This window comes from Pinus tabuliformis, chromosome J (genome assembly GCF_031772625.1).
Source record: "Pinus tabuliformis cultivar Carrire ecotype Pingquan chromosome J, CPIR1, whole genome shotgun sequence".
Lineage (NCBI taxonomy): Eukaryota > Viridiplantae > Streptophyta > Pinopsida > Pinales > Pinaceae > Pinus > Pinus tabuliformis.
Window position 1 is genome coordinate 29,991,677 of NC_142295.1, and position 14,315 is coordinate 30,005,991.

At 38.3% G+C, this 14,315-nt stretch overlaps 1 pseudogene; it reads left to right on the plus strand.

Annotated features, from left to right (window-relative positions):
• Nucleotides 1-7,322: 7,322 nt before the first annotated feature.
• On the plus strand, nucleotides 7,323-7,997 carry LOC149225273 (phosphatidylglycerophosphate phosphatase 1, chloroplastic/mitochondrial pseudogene; annotated as a pseudogene).
• The last annotated feature ends 6,318 nt before the right edge of the window (nucleotides 7,998-14,315 follow it).

Here is a 14,315-nt window from a genome sequence, read left to right on the forward strand (position 1 = left end):
ATTTCCAGCAGTTCAGCAAAGTTTTCCTCGACAGATGGGTGGTAAGACAAAACCCTTTCTTGATTATAGAAGAGTATAACTAGCTGAAAAGACTGCCAGGGGAGACAGTGCAACAGTTTTCTACCAGATTTAACAAAGTATATTTTTCGATGCCGATTAATATAAGGCCTCCTCCTGGATCTGCTCTCTTGCACTACCCGGGTGCCTTTGATCCAGAAATGGAGTTTCAGCTGAGAGAAAGGAATCTTGCAACACTTGAAGAGATGCAGAATAGTGCAGTAGATGTAGAGGCTCATTTGCTGATCCGAAGGGAAAAGTTGAAGGAAGAAGAGATGAAAAACATAGATCCGGAGGAATCGACATCTCTAGAGGTAAAGCTTGACATTTTGGTAAGTGCAGTGGAAGAGATGATGCAAAGAATCACCACAAGGAATGAGTATAATGTTCAAGCCCATGGCTCGCTGATTGAAGAAGAACAAGTTACTGATCCAAAACATCTTTCTTATCCCAGTTGTCATAGATCTGATAATGATCATTTTATAGATCATCTTGGAAAAGAGAGATCTATTGATATGACATGCATGCTTGATCATGTCTTTTATACTGATGATTTTCCTCAGTTTGATCAGTATGATGATGATTATGTTCTCCAAACAGAAGCTAATCTTGCAGACAAACCAGCAGCTAGTTTGTGGGAGGAAGAAGTTCACTTTCAGCAGCTCGAATACAATGTTCAGCCATCACATATCAGCTATGGAAATGATGAGGAAAGTGCAGCAAATTTTGAAGTAAGTGAAGGATCTTTGCCTTCTTTTTTTATTCGTTTCAGTTCATCAGAGACAACTTCCATGCAATCAGAAATCAACTATCGACAAGTCTTGATCTGGACCATCTTTAGAGCAATGAAAACCTTGTTCAAGACTTTTCATATCAAACCTTGCAGCCCCCAAATCCCATTGATTGTCAAGTTGCATATGAAGACTTGGAAGCTGGACCATATGATCAAATGATGCAAGATGATTCTGTACCATTTTGTTTTGAATCATTTCATTTTTTGAAGGGTAAATTGCATAGTATCTCTTCAAATGAGCAGCTTGTAGGAAATCATGCAATCTCATCGGAGCTAATAGAAAATGGTTTTCAGCAGTCTTTTCATGTTTTTCACAATCCAATAGCTGATGTGTTGGATGATGTCTGCAGTCAAAGTCCTTCTCCATTAGCTATCTGTGAGCTTGAAAAAAGTATTGATACAAACTTGATCCGACAGTCGGTTTCTTTGTCATTTTCAGCAGGATTCTCGTCACAAAGCTCAAATCAAAGTTTGCATTCATGGTATGAAGAGAAGAGAAGTAATCCATTGGATGAGCTAAGTCCCAATGTGCATGAATTTTTAGGTCCTTATGCAATGTTTTTGGAGGCGGATAGAGAATCCATATCATTCAACGGATTTGTTCACAATTTTTCATGGGAGTTGCCTTTCAGTAGTTATCTCTTGTTGTTCATAAGCAAGCACTTGCGGAGAATGCAAACAGTAGCCAGAATGCTTACTTGGTTGCATTCGTTGTTTCATTTCACTTGATCAGGTGATGAATGGAACTGTTAGAGTAGGTTTTGATGAATAAGCTCTATTTTTTAGCATCATTTCTAGTTTGTCGGTTGTGTTTAAGTATCGATTCAGTTTTTAGTTTAGAGTCAATTTGTGTCGTCAATTCATCAGTTTTCAATCATGCATTTCAGCTTGAGTTTTTGACTCCATTTCCCAATGGAAGAAGGCACTGTCTGCTCTGCCAAAGATCTACCGTTCTTCGCACCTCCAAGGAGCTACCATCCCCATTGGAGCCGATGTTAGTGTCAGTCTTTGCATCCTTCCTCCAGTGATCAAACATGCTCTTACAAAGTGATTTTAAGGTGTCAAGGTCAAATTTTATCATTTCAGTGAGTCTTCAAGCAAAATTTGGTCACTAGGTATTAGGTCTAGGGTTTGTTTTCACTCCTTTCAAAGTTGTCCAAATGTCAGTCCATGTCACCATTCAGCTGAGTGTACCATCATTCAGAGGGTTTTCATCATCATGTCAGGTTCCAATGGGTCATTTTACACCTTGTTCATGCTTCAGTTGTGCCTAGGTAAGGTTCATTTCCCTCTCCTAGGGTTTTGAAGGAAATTTCCCTTGGATGGTCAAATCATCAACAAAACTTGTATCCTGATGTTCATAGACCTTCCCCTATCCTTAATATACCTTATTAAACACTTCCCATCGCTGATATCCCTCAAATTCCTCATTTTCCCACAAACCCTAGTTTCTTGCTACAACTTGGCAATTTTCTAGGTTAGACCTGTGTTTTTCCCTTTTGGACCCCTTCCCCTCACTCAATCTTTGAAATTCCACTTTACCCTACTTCCTAGCATCCCTCCCTACTTCCCAAAATTTTCTCAAGAATTTAGAAGCCCCTTATCCCCTTCATTTCTCTTCATTCTAACAAATCCTCAGTTCCACACATCGGGATAGGTTTTACTTCAATGATGTTTTTGAGCAAGAAAAGATGAATTTTGGAACACTGAGAGAGGTTTTTGTCCAAAATATGCCAAGGAAGAAAAACCTCCTTCACTTTTTACACAAGTGTCATGGTTTTAGAGAAATGTCAAAAATACAGTTGCCTCAGGAGAATTGATGCACCTCTGAAGTGACCTTGGGAAAATCAAGTTTTCTTCTAGCTTGATTGGCCAAATGACTTTCTTGATGAGCCAAATGATAACTAGACACAAATAATTTTCCAATTAGCTATCATGAACTCAATTTGGAGTTTAGGAAGACCTTCAAAAGTTGACTGCAACAGCACTCTGCCTTGAGGCAGCCTCATTTTGCACATTTTGACTAGTCTTGGGAGATTTGACTTTTGAAAAGGCAAATGAAGTCCAAATTGAAAAATTCAAGTTGGGTTGGAAAGTAGACTCAATAAGGTTTCCAACAAGATATCATGTACCCGATTTGGACACAGGGAAGGCCTCCAAAAGTCTCCTGCAAAAAGGTGCTATGCATTGAGATGGCGCGGCGCATTGGGGAGTCCTCTGCATTGTAAAAAATGAACTGGCGCGACGCATTGAGATGGCAAAGCGCATTCGGCTAAAAAGCCTAAAATACATTCAAATCTTCCACCAAAGCTCTCAAATTGCTAAATTCTTCATTTCCCAAGTAATTTAACATCCCTCCGTGACCAATGAATGAATTTCTCTTGGTGCTTATGGTGATTTAATGAGAAAAAATCAAAACCCTACCTCTTTACATTTCTTGCCAAAAGCAGTTGCATAGGGTTTGCAAATTGCATGTTTCACTACCAATTCCACTCCTAGCTATCTCTCACTCCCTCACTCCTTTATTCCTTCATTTTTTCCCTCTCATTACATTTCATCAACTCATTCCCAAAATCCCATATCCCTAACATCACTAATCCTAAATCCCTAGTCCTACTATCCCAAACCCTAGTAATATTTCCCAAACCCTAATTGTTGTCCCAAAAGTCTAATTACTGTCCCTAAAACCTTTCTATTCCCTAGAAACTTGACAGCAATATTCCCAAAACCCCTCATACACATTTCCTCCACAGTCCTTCATACATTCTCATCCTTGACAGCAAAAACCTAAAGACACCATAAATCTCTTCATACTCATCAAGAAAACTCAAACATTGGCAAACATGGAGTCTGATCCTTCCTATGACAGAGATGAGGAGAAAATCAGTGATTCTTCTAGAGAAATGCATGCACCAAGTAGGCCTCGCAAAAGTGGAAAACATAACCGGGAGGAGCCCACTTCACTTGCCGAGTTGCAACAATAGCAAAACGAGTACTATCTCCACCCAGGGTGGAAGGGGTCTCGTTTTCGCCATCGGTAGAGCAGATACAGGACAAGGGTAAGAAGCCTTTGCATGATGAGGGACCGTCAGGGGGTCAAGAGGCAGATTTCATCCTCATTCAGGATGATGACACAGATTTGGGCTCACAAAGCTCAAAGAAGTCGTTCGGGAGCAGCAAGATGACATTCATCATTTGTCTCTCAATCTGGAAAGAGCCGAGTGGATAATTAACTATTTGGAGTAGAGGAATAAACAACTAGAAGATCAAAAAATCATCATGGAGCTCCAAAACATGAAAGCAAAATGGCAAGCTGCCAAGAAGAGGAAAACCAAGTTGACAACACTTGAACAAGAAATCCAAGCTGATCGTGAATCTTGGCTTGAAAGGACAAACTTGAACTTGGAGAGGATGCTGGAGAAGGCCAAAAATGATAAAAATATGTTGAGGAACATGGCATCCCACTACTTGGCGAGAAACAAGGTGTGCAAAGCAAGAATCAGGAACTTGAAGGCTAAGTTGAAGAAGGCATCAAGGAGGAAAAAAGTGCAAGATAAACTTCAGATCTTGGCCGAGGCTTCCTTGGCCCAGCATAGCACTTAATGGAGGACACTCAGCTCAAATTTCAAAAAATTTGGGGCACTTTTTGTAATTTTGGAAATTTTGCCTTAAAAACAGAGTTTTCTGCCCAATGCACCACGCCACCTGGCGCTCGCTTTTGATGGAGGCATCATTTTGAGGAAAAATCAACATATTTGGATTTTTTATTAAAAAATATGCATGCTCACAAATGGCCATGAAATTTTGATAGGTTTTGGGCTTCCAAAAAGGTCAAAAACACCTCAAAAATGACCTTTCTGCCCCTTTTTTTACGCATAGGAAGCATTCTTGGGAAAACTCAGCTTTGGAGGGGCAAATGGAGGCCAAATTCAAAAATTCCACTTGTGCTAGAAATTAGACAAGCAGTCCTTTCCAATAAGCCCACTTGGAGCAAATTTGGACACCAGGAAGGCCTCCAAAATCAGCTACAAAAGGCGCTACGTATAGGGAAATCAGCGTGGCACATTGGAGGAATTTTACTCAGTTTGACCAAAAATACTCTGTTTTTCGCCTAGTTTCTTGATAGTTTGACTTTTATTCTTCTAAATGTCAAACTCATGATGTAATTTAATATGAATTGATAGATTTTGATGTAATTATGCTACATTTTCACTCTCAGAGGTATATTCATCCATCAAAAAGTAGTTTGCAACTGAATGAATCAGTTTCCTAGTTTTTAGAGGCAAGCTGTTCCACTGTCTACTTTTTAATTCTCAGTTTAGATTTTGTTGGAACAGCTCATAATCTTATGAGCTCGACCCCTAGAGGCTAGGATGAGTTTTTGGTTGCCTATATCTTGTAATTTTTCAGTCATTAGCATGGTTGGACTTTTGGGAAAGCTTGGAGCTTCATTGTATACTCATTTCAGCAGTTTGGCTAAGGAATAGACCAGTGGTTTGCAGCACTTTATGGGATTCATGTGGCATTTTGCTTTGGTATTGTGTTTTCCTCTGTAATTTTAAGTCTACATGTGTTTTATGTATGCCATATCTCTCTTTATTTCATCTTAAATAAAACAAACAAGGTTAAAGGTAGAATACACTGAAAGTGCAGTGCTCTACCTAGGGTTTGTTTAGTTATCTATGTTTTCAGCTGTTTTAAGAGGATCCCTGAGTTTTTCATGCCCTCTCCAACTCCTCACCTGTCTAAAATCTCTCCATATCACTCAATTTGAAGTACCAAAATCACTTGCCTACCTTGCCCTATAGAGATCTCTGCAAAACTGAGCCTCATTCCCCAGGCCCAAATCTGCCTTTCACATTTAAGCCAACAAAACATCATCAAAATCAATCAAACACCTCTGTACACATACCTAGCCTAAAATCAGTCATTACATGAGTCATCTCAAGCTTTCATTGGCCATCTTTTCTGAGATTGACAAGGAGAGAGCCCTCTCCCGACCTGGTAGGGCTAGCTATCAGGTTAAGCGTGGTTTGATGTTACCCTAGATCCTACCTTTCTCAGCCTAAGGTAGATTTAGGCCCTAACACCTGTGGTATTAAAGTTAATTTTACACTATGATTTACTTGGTTGTTTTTTCCTTTCCCTAAACTCACTATTAATATCTTTGAGAATAGCTTTAACATCCTTCTGTTGTTATGCCTTGGATTTCTATCCTTTTGGAATGATTTTTATGGGCATGGGACCCTTAGTGCAGGTAGCTCATTATGCCCAGATAAGAGACCTTTAATTATACATGGATAATGGTAAGATAATCACTGTGGGAAGGTATTTCTATGTTCACTTTTAACACTATGGTTTAAAAAAAAAAAAAAAAAATAGGTTACTCATATTTGCAATGAGGATATTAAAAGTTAAACTTCTAATCAGGGATACCTGTGAGATATTCTTTTGGAAATTTTAAAAGTTAGCTATTTTATTCATGTAATAACACCATCCGTGCAATTTAGTTTTTTATGGCAGTTTTCGTTTTAGGTTTTCTTGAAATCAGTTTAAGAAAATAAAGAGTCTAGCGGACAATCTGTTTTAGAGCAAGATTTATCTAGCGCAGGAAATGTGATCACGAAAAATTGCAGGAACATCATTTTGAACGCCTACAAATGTTTCTAATATTTTTTTGCGAGGAAGTAACAGTATTAGATTTCCTTGCATGAGAACATGCAAAATGGTTAACATGGGGGGATGTTGGGTCTCCGTTTTGTCTTATTTTTATTTATTTCTCTCATGATGTCGATTGGCTAAATGATTATTTTCGAAGAGTAGTTGTTACTTCTTTGTTTTAACAAGATTAAAATAGCATTAATGAGAGTTTAATTAAGGCTTGTATGTTGCGGGATTAAAACTGGTTTGATTATACTTTAGGACGTGCTTGCACCATTTCATTTACGTGCCTGCACCATTTGATTTACGTGCTTGCACCATTGCATTTACCTGCCTGCACCATTTTATGGCTTCCTGCACTATGATGAACTCAAACCTGGTCTTATCCTATGTTCATGAAGGCAATGGTATTTTGTTAGGAGCATGCAAACTCTTACACTGATATCATTGCAGTTGAAGTTGTGCCTATACTCGAACCCTCCAGTTCATGGGGCTCGAATTGTGGCCAATATTGTTGGGCAAGATACACAGACTACACACTTTGGCAAGCCCTCAACACATGAAAGAGCATGTTGCAGATGGCACGACAAGACATGCCCTTGACATACTTGCCGAAGTGGAGAGATGGCCTTGATTATCACCACGGGACTGATCTTACCTCAATGTCTATAAAGGTCCTCACTCGATCAGTGTTAGGCCTCAAGCTTGTAGTAAAGCCAAATGTCAGTCCTGAAGCTACAATGACAGTATCTTATCGGTTTCATTTAAGCTCAAAAAATCTGTAAGGCAGTTCTTTCCTACTTTGGGAATTATGCCTACAGATGAGACCGCTTATATGACAGTAGCCGGCAATATCCAAGAAGAAAGTGTGGGCTCCAAGACAATGTGGGCGAAGTTAGGTCATAGGTTCAATTCCACGGGCATTGTGTCGAGCCTGAGAGTTATATTCAGGGAGCAGTATTTGGCTCTGTCGCATTTAAAAGTCCCAGATATAAGGTGGGTCAACTGGAAATAACTAAAGGAGCAAGGATTTCAAGGGATTGTGTTCGATAAAGACAATACGCTAACTGCCCCTTACGCGCCCTATCTTTGGCCCGCCATTGCAGATTCCCTATAGGATTGTAAATCTATATTTCAGAGGCAGATTGCTCTGCCCAACAATTATGTTGGGCTTTATCAATATGATCTTGATGGTTCAGAAGCAAAAGCTTTGGATGAGCTTATTGGGATATAAGTTATAAGACATGGATCAAAGAAGCCATCTCGAGCAGCAAAAGACATTGAAAAATACTTCGGTTATGATCCATCATTACTTGTGATGGTTGGTGATTGCCATTTTATAGATATTGTTTATGGTAATAGGAATGGTTTTCTAATTATACTGATAGATCCTTTAACTCTAGCTGGGGAGCCTTTCATTGTATCCATTATGACTGAATCTTTCAGCACCGTATATGAAGGCTACGAGGGACGTAGCAACGAATGAGCAAGTCATTACGCGGAATTGAAGGGCAGTTGAATCACACCTTCCAGCAACAGCTACTCCAGGAAAAGAGGAATGATTCACCAAAATCGTTCCCTATTTCGACACTCAATTTCAAACTAATTCTTATTTTGGCAAATTGTTAAAAATAATAATCTTCTATATTTTAATTGGCTAAATTAAAAGGCCTAGTATGTAATTCGATGTCTATATAAGAAATTGATTGGAGAAAACATAAATTAGTCAATTAATTAGACAGACAGGAATTAGGAAATCGATCGAGCCAAAGGCAGTGCGCACGAAGGGAGCGTGCAGAAGGGAAGAGGAGTTGTCCCAATGTAGCATCACGCGTTTATCACCAGTGGATCGCTCCTCTCATCTTGCTGGAGTTGAATGTTGTCTGCTTGATGTAAAAGACTGTGTTTTCAGGAATTAATTGAAGCAATTTTCATCCATGCTTTGTCTATTCATTTATTGCATCTAATGATTTTGATTACTGTGTGAACCAGGTTAATCAAGGGTGTGAGCTGGCTGGGTTGGCCGCCAGACCAGCTCGACACCACTCTACAGTTCTTAAATTAATTAGCATTTAGATTATTATTTATTGTGTGAGTTTATTTAAACACTTTCAGTCTCTTTTCCTTCTTCAAGTTAATGTCATTTAATTTGCTGCAATATTTTATCTTCAGTTTTAAAGTTAATTTGATTTGCTGCAAATTGTTCCTATTTCATTTGCTACATCAAGGGTTGTGCTTGGAGATTTCTTCTTATCAAATTTCGTTCAAATTGACTTTGCCTTTATGAGCTCTAACATTCAACTTGAATTGATCCAAACCCATTTAATTAATATTCCAGAACCTGAGATCGACTTGAGTATTTATGGTTTTGAAAGCTGACATTTATAAAAAGGAAATTGCACTATGTTCGACACCGATAATTTTTAATTGCTATTGTAGTTTCCCCATAAAATTTTGGATAGTTCTACACAATTCATTTTCAGGGACAAGGAAGGCGAGAGATTCATATTAATTTAATTTCTTTCATAAGTTATTTATGCAGTAGATTTACTTGCCGATGTTTTCAAGTTAATTCCACATAGAATTAGTACAGGCAGAATGATTTTGAATTGCTTTTGAATTCATTCTAGCATTTACAGTCTCTCAATATTATGTCGACATTGTTTGGTTTCTAGTTATGATTTCCTTTCTGAATTTCCTTTAGCATTGCTAATTTCCTTTTATTTCCTGCATGATTTAATTGTTTGGATTGGTGTTTCTCGAATTCTCTTTTAGTGCAGGATTTCATTTATTGATGAGATTAATACGCAAGATAGACTAGCATTTGTTTTGCGAGTTTCCAGGGGCTTTCTCTGGCATTTCTAGTGCTGCATATCGAAGTTCACGAACTATCTGAATTGACAAATTAAATGTTGGTACATTTATAGACCCTATACTACACCCAACACCCTCTGCCCACGTGGCTCAAAATTTCCCCCTACTAGAGGCCTCTGCATGAGTGGATGTCTCCTCTCGGCTTATCCAATTGTGGTTGGTCCATAATTGTATGAGACTGCTTCTGAGACTACTTCTTCTCTGTTTGAGCGGATCTCTCCACTTGGTCTCCTCTCATCTTCTCTAGTTGTTGTTGCTTCACAACTTCCTAGAGCTGCTTCAAAGGCTTCTTCTGGGGCTACATGTTGAGTGGTAATATAATATCTCTCTCAACCACCAAGTCTCTAACGTTTGCCTTGCTCCTCAAGGCTTTGCATGCATCTTGAACCTCAAGAGCATACAGGTTCTTGGCTAGCACACCAACATGTTTCATTTGTTTAAATTAGCGATATCTCCCTCATTCGAACTCCGACTCGGCTGATTTTTGTTTTTGTATTTGGGTATTTTTTTCACAAAGAATCCAAATATGATATTTGTTTCTGAAAATTTTGCACAAAAATTTTCAGATCTGCTCTGCAAACTCATGGCCCAAAACTCAAAACCTCGAAATATCCTCTAGTATATTTTTCTCGGCTCTGATACCATGTAGAAAATCTTGTAGATTGAGAAGCTCATGTAATCTACTAAAACAAGAGACAAGAATATACTTCTACTCTTTACAGCGGAAGCCCATAAACATCGAGCAAACAATAATCAATAAAGGAAGAGAATCAAAGGCACGCAACACAATAAATATCCGGGGAAAGCCATAGCTCAAAACCCCACTATCTATATTGCATATATCAGAAAATCAAGTTGAGATTACAATGCTTTTTCTCACAAAAACAATCCCAGCACTCAGTAAAATCAATCTCCAACTCACAAACAAACTCTTGGCCAACACTTAGCCAATTTTTTTGCTCTCTAATTCCCTATTTCCTTGCGCCCTTGGTCAAATAATTTGGATAAATACAATATGCTATGCTCAACCTTGAGCTTAACCTGCACAAGTATTTCCTATCATCTGCTTGATGACTTCCTTTGGCCAATACTTAGCCAAATTTCCAAGCCTCCAAGCTTCTAATTCTTTGCACAATTCCTGAGATAATTAGCCCATATTTAAAGGGAAATTCCTCATCCATAACTACTCAATCCCTTCTAGGTGCATTTCCTGATTGCATACACCATTTGTACAACTCAAAAAATTATACAACAAATAGTACATTGTCCCTGCACTCTAGTCTCAACTCGGTCTTTCTCAAAATCGACATGCATGAGTTTTTGATGAGAGAATCTTCAGTTAATTGGAGTAGCACTAGTTGAGTGCACTAATGCATCAACCGACTGTTAACTCACTATTAGTTCCTCAAACAATTTGGAACTAATTTAACTGGACTTAACTCAGTAAACTGAGTTAACTAATTACCACTCATACTTAACTCATCTTGGACCCCTATAATATAGGGAGAACATATACATGACTTCAAAAAGACTTCCAACTCGAAATTCTTAAGTTAACTAAGTCAACTCACTCTAGTTAACTATTACAAGTTGCTATGAGAATAGAATTTGATTTTAATTCTCAGTTTAATTCAAGGAAAAATTAAACTGGAATTTATGGATTCTATTTTTATCATTTCTTGTTGCTATTTTCAATGCAATGGCCCTACTCCTGAAGTGCTTTACCATCATATTGCTTCCTATTCCAATTCCTTTTCTACTGCTTCTAATTCTTGCAGTCGGTTTCAACCACCCCAAACCTAGCATTTTCAACCACCCAAATCGGGCATTTCCATGCTTTCATGTACCAAGCACATAATTGTCATTAGATTCAAAACGAATTGAAATAAATCAAAATCATACTTCAGTGGTGTCTTGTCAATAAGGTACATTTGCAATTTTTTTTACTTCCTGTCACAACAAGTCAAACTAGCTATTTGATCAAATAATCATGTGTAAACATATCTCATCTGGTTAGCTCAAAACACAACGATCATACATCAGAATCATAGATCACATGCATAATTAAATTTGGAGTAAAATACTGATACTTATCTTTCAAATGGTTCTTTTCTTTTTATTTTGTTCTTTCTCCTTTTTATACACACATAGAATAGGTTTCCAAACCCAGCAAGCACCCAGTGCCTCCTTTTTAAGCAATAATGGAATCCGGAGACTAAACCTCCTCCTCCCTCAATATCAGCAACAAGGGTATCCCGAGACTAAACCCCCTCAACCCTCAAAAGTAACAAGGGTATCCTAAGACTAAACCACCTCAACCCTCAATATCAATAACAAGGGCATCCATAGACTAATCCGCCTCAACCCTCAATAGAAACCACAAGAGCCAGACAATCCCATACCTGCCTATCCTATCACATTATATAACACATACACATACACAATGTACAACATAACACATACACCAACACTCGGTGTAAAATGCCACACATACTTCTACACTCAATGTACAACATGACACATACACCTGCACCTGGTGTACAACACGACACATGTACCTACACCCAGTGTGCAACACAACACATACACGTACACACCGTACAATACCACAAATGCACATGTTGCGATACAACGACTACACAATACCTATAACACCGTACCAAATATACATAACACAACGCATACAATGTGTACACAATACCACATGTACACAGCGCCACTTGCACAACGTATATATAACACCCAATGTACACAACACCACCTGCACAATGTGCACACAGCACCCCATGTACACAGCACCACATGCACACAGCGCCACATGTACAACATGTACACAGCACCACATGCACACAACACCACATGTACAGAATGCACACAGAACATAATGTACATAGCACCACATGTACAACATGCACACGACACCATATGTACACAACACCGCATATGAAACATGCACACAACATTAATTGTACACAGTACCGCATATACCATATGTACAAAACACCATTTCTACATAGCGCCGCATATACAACATGCACATCGTACCACATGTACGCAACACTGAAGGTACAACATATACACAACATTAGTACTACGCATCCTAAGACCACACTATCCTTACCAACTAACCTTTCTTCTAGTGTCTTTACACTCTCTATGCTTGTCCCAACATGTCGCAAATTACATTGTTTTCATTTCGCTGACGTATCCATCAGTATTACCTGCCATAGCATAAACATAGCCATAGTATAATCACATAATATTAACTCATATCCACATGCTACTAGCCTCATAAATTTGTCAGAGCTACTCTTCCCACTTGATTCCTCATAAGACCAGGAACCTCTTCATGTCACTCACCTGCATAATCAATTATTCCTCCATAAGGATGATCCCTAACGATCCTCTCAGAAAATTACATACATACATACATATATATATATAATAATTAGCATAAATCAATCATGATAGCTGACGAACCTATCAGATAATGGCATACATACATACATGTATACATATATAGACATTAGCATAATCATGTTCACAACATAATTACCAAATAGCATAAGGTCAAGGTTAAGAGAACTCCCTTTATCCATGCACAATGTGCACAACATTGAGAACAATCATTCCCAATATAGCCAAGGCATATGATGTCTCAGGTCCTTTTAATTCAACTCTCTTTCTACCTTTCTCAGAGAAAATGATATTTGATAGGTATGTGCTTGGTCTTCGAATGCATGACTGGATTCTTTGAAATACTGATTGCACTTGTATTATCACAAAAAATGGAGATAGGTGGAGTACAAGTGATTCGAATATCTTGTAATGTTTGCATCATCCAAAGGAGTTGTGTGCGGCAAGATGCAGTAGCCACATATTCTGCTTCAACTGTAGATAATGCAATTGAGCTTTGTTTCTTGCTAAACCAAGATACTACTCTGGAACCCATAAAGAATGCACCACCACTAGTGCTTTTTCTGTCATCCATGCCGCCTGCCCAATCTACATCTGTATATGCATGAAGTGTGAGATTGGTATCTCTAGGATACCATAAGCCATAGTTTTGTGTTCCTTGAAGATATTTGAAAATCCTCTTAAATCCCTGAAGGTGTGCTTCCTTTGGATTTGCTTGGAATCTTCCAACTATTCCCACTGCATGCATGATGTCTAGTCGAGTACCTGTCAAATAGAGCAGACTTCCAATCATGGATCTATAGGTTGGTTGATGCACTACTGTTGATTCAACATTTGCGTTGAGGCTGCATCCTGTTACCATAGGGGTACATACTGGTTTTGAATCCTCCATCCCATATTTCTTCAAGATCTGCTTGAGGTACTTGGTTTGTGATAGAAAGATACCGTCTTTATTTTGTTGGACTTGTAAACCAAGAAAATATGTGAGCTCACCAAGTAAGGACATTTCAAATTCTTTCTGCATCACCAAAGCAAAGTTTTGACTCATGGTTTCTTCATTACTACCAAACATGATATCATCAACATACACAACAAGTATTAGCAATTTATCATTGTCAATTTTTATATAAAGATTGCTATCTGTTGATCCCTTTGAAAAACCTTGTTGATGGAGATATTTGTCCAACTAAAAATACCAAGCCCTTGGAGCCTATTTAAGGCCATAGATAACCTTTTTGAGTCTGCATACAAGTTTTGGATCATTTCCAAGCATGAATCCATCTGGTTGCTCAACGTACACTTGTTCTTCTAAGTCTCCATTTAGAAAAGCAGATTCACATCCATTTGATATATTTTGAATTCCTGAAATCTAGAAAGAGAAAGGAACATTCTTATGGCATCAAGTCTAGCAACTGGTTCAAAATTTTCTTCAAAGTCTATAACTTCTTGTTGAGCATACCCTTTACAAACAAGTCTGGCCTTGTTTCTAATAACATCTCCATTCTCATTCAGC